Genomic DNA, 2,818 nt, shown 5'->3' with positions numbered 1-2,818 from the left:
TTTCCAACACCAGCTCGATTTGGGCCAGTATCTGAAACGGACACCAGAAATATTACCCCAACGTGAGACGGAAAGCAGAACTGAGGGGCCATGCTTTGTCACCGATGCTCATAATGAGAGCAGCACACAGGTCCCCTTTCTGTTAAAGGGAAGGTACACGGGTGGCAGCCAAATTAGTCATTAAGCTAATATAATCACAATCTAAATGAGCGTGATCAATCCACTCGACATGGCAGCTGCTGAAGGAGGTGGAGCTGGTATTGGAAGTGCGGTCTCCCCTCCTTGTTGGGCAAATCTTCATTCAAAAAGGATCATGCTGTGGTGTCTTATTTTGTAGCTTTTCCACCGGTTGTAGACTGGCTTTTGTAGATTAAAATTTAAACTCAAGTATTCTAACTGGTTTGTCCAGATTAAGATTTTTGAGCTTAGAATTGGTCAGAAGCATAAGAGCTGCATATGAACTAGTTAGGTAGATTGTAAAAATGGTTAAGATCTTGTATATTAAAGAAAACACTGCTTAATGTCTTTCGTTTATGTAAGTAAGGCCTATAACTCATACTAGAGGCAAATCATTGTTCAGTTTTTAAGTAATGAAACTGGAATTCTCAGCTGTTGGGGGGAGCACACGTGATTTACAATATTTTAAAAAACGTTTAAAGTGGGGGAAAATGATAATTATTTTGCTGGTTTTACCACCCACAGATAAACGGAGTAAGAACATGTAACCTAAGAAATATTTTCTTTATAAAGTATATTTTATAGCTTCCCAACATACCCAGCCCCAGATTTAATTATTTTAGAGGTTGTCAGTGTTTTTTTGTTGGGAAAGAAAGAAAATAAAGGTCTCGTGTTTTATATCACTCTTCTAGAAAGACTTGTTAAGCCATTTGAGCCTCCAAGTTGATCTCCAAAAGGCAAGAGCAAAATGTCTTTAAGGGTAAACTTTTTATAGTAAGTGTTCATTGCAGTTACTCAGCAGATGTTTGCCGTGTGCAGGGCTGCCTCCCATCTCCCTACCTGGGCTTGGAGAGTCTCCCAGGCCCTCGAGCTAGCTCTGGAGAGGGTGGGAAGGCAAGGAGGTCGTTGGTAACACAGGACGGAGTTAAACCAAAGTGGCATGCAAATGGATTTTCTGAGAATTTATTCAGAATTATATCTAGTGTTCTGGGATATTTTACTATTGTCTATATCATCCAAACATGGAGTGATAATACAAATTCAATAACTGATATTGGCAGACACCAAATATATACATGCTTATTGAAAAATGTTTAAAATATGACTCTTGGTCAGGAGTCACTTGGCAGTCTGTTTTGGCACAGCTCTCCTGTTTTGAAGAGAAAGGACATAAAGGCCAGAGATGGGGTGTCTGCCTCTGCTCATATACCTTCTTCTCACGTCCACCTCCTAGCCCCACCCTGGTGGCACCCCACATCCAGAGCACTCTCCCTTCTGGAGCCAGCTCCTGGTAGAGGGTGGGGCCAACTAAGTGTGGTGGTGGGTTGATTGGCCAGGGGTAGGATCGCCAGGCCCATCCTCTGATTGGTCAGGGGTGAGGCCATGAGGCTGTGATTGTACTGGCCAAGATCAGGGCACACAACAGTGGTCTGATTGGCCAGGGGCAGGCCCATGAGGCTGTGGCCGATTGGCCAAGGTCAAGGTTCATGAGCAGTAGTCTGGTTTTCCAGGAATGGGGTCCAGTGCCTGTGGTCTGATTGGCTGGGGCGGGGTCACTCCCACACAAGCATTACCAGGTAGTTTCAAACAACAGAGACTTATGTGTTAAGTGTTTTGGCAGTCATAAAGTAATTGTATTCTTTTTTCGCAGTTTTTTACCATTCTCATTCTAACCCTCTTCCTACCCATTATCTAGAATTTGTGATTTTGTGGCCAAACAGGAGTGAGGAAGGTAGATTTCATGGTTCCTTGGGCGCATTTTGTTTGGATGGCACTTAGTCAAATTCAGGAGAGGGAGTGGTGACATGAGTTACACTGACAAGTGGTGGAAGAGGGTCTGCTGACCTCGGTCTGCTGACTCCGCCCCTACCAACTGGCCTATGAACTTGGCAGGTGGGCTTCCTCTTCTCTTACCAGTAAGAGATTGTACTGTGTGGTTTTTCAGGGCGTTATGGTTCTGGGAATCTATCAAAAATGTCTTCGCACACTCCAATGGGGGTTACAGAGCTTTCTAGCCAGATGTACTAGCCTTCTGCTCACGGAGTGCCCTATTTGTATCTTCTTAAGGGATTTAGAATGTTCTAGCTGATGACGCACCCCCTGCTACCAACACACATGCTCTATACTTCTCAGCCTGCTTACTTGTTCTCCATAGCCGTTCAGAGTCTCTGTTTATCTGAGAGGCGGTGAGTGTAGAGGTCTAGCATCTTATCTGAGCTGGGCTTCCAGGGGGTTGAATTCTGGAGTGGCTACTTCCTGCCTGTGTGACCGTGGGCACATGCTTCATTGCTGTGGGCTTTAGTTTCTTCATGTATAAAATGGGGATAGTAATAGTACCCACTCATAAGACTGTCGTGAAGACTAAATGAATGTATTTTCTCTCTTCTCCACTGGGCTGTGAACTCCATAGGGCAAGGACTTGTTGAATGAATGAATGAATGAATGAACGAATAAGTGGATAAATGAATGCCTGGTGTTTCTTTGGTACTTTATCTCGAGGAGTTTATCTTCATAATATTCCTGCGAAGAAGCTTTAACCTGTACTCTGAGTACCCTGCTTTACAGCTGAGCCACAAATTCTGTATTTGTGAACTTGTGAACTCACACCATTCCTTTACACACGGTCTGGGCTGGCTCCTGG

General features: G+C 44.1%; 1 protein-coding gene across 1 annotated transcript in view; it reads left to right on the top strand.

The window, feature by feature from the left end:
- HUNK (hormonally up-regulated Neu-associated kinase) overlaps window positions 1-2,818 on the top strand; it is an 84,899-nt gene that overhangs the window by 61,980 nt on the left and 20,101 nt on the right. The gene's annotated exons all lie outside the window — the stretch shown is intronic.

This window comes from Pteropus vampyrus, unplaced genomic scaffold (assembly GCF_000151845.1).
Source record: "Pteropus vampyrus isolate Shadow unplaced genomic scaffold, Pvam_2.0 Scaffold233, whole genome shotgun sequence".
Lineage (NCBI taxonomy): Eukaryota > Metazoa > Chordata > Mammalia > Chiroptera > Pteropodidae > Pteropus > Pteropus vampyrus.
The sequence above is the reverse complement of the archived record's forward strand: the minus strand, read 5'-3'. Positions and strand labels throughout refer to the sequence as shown.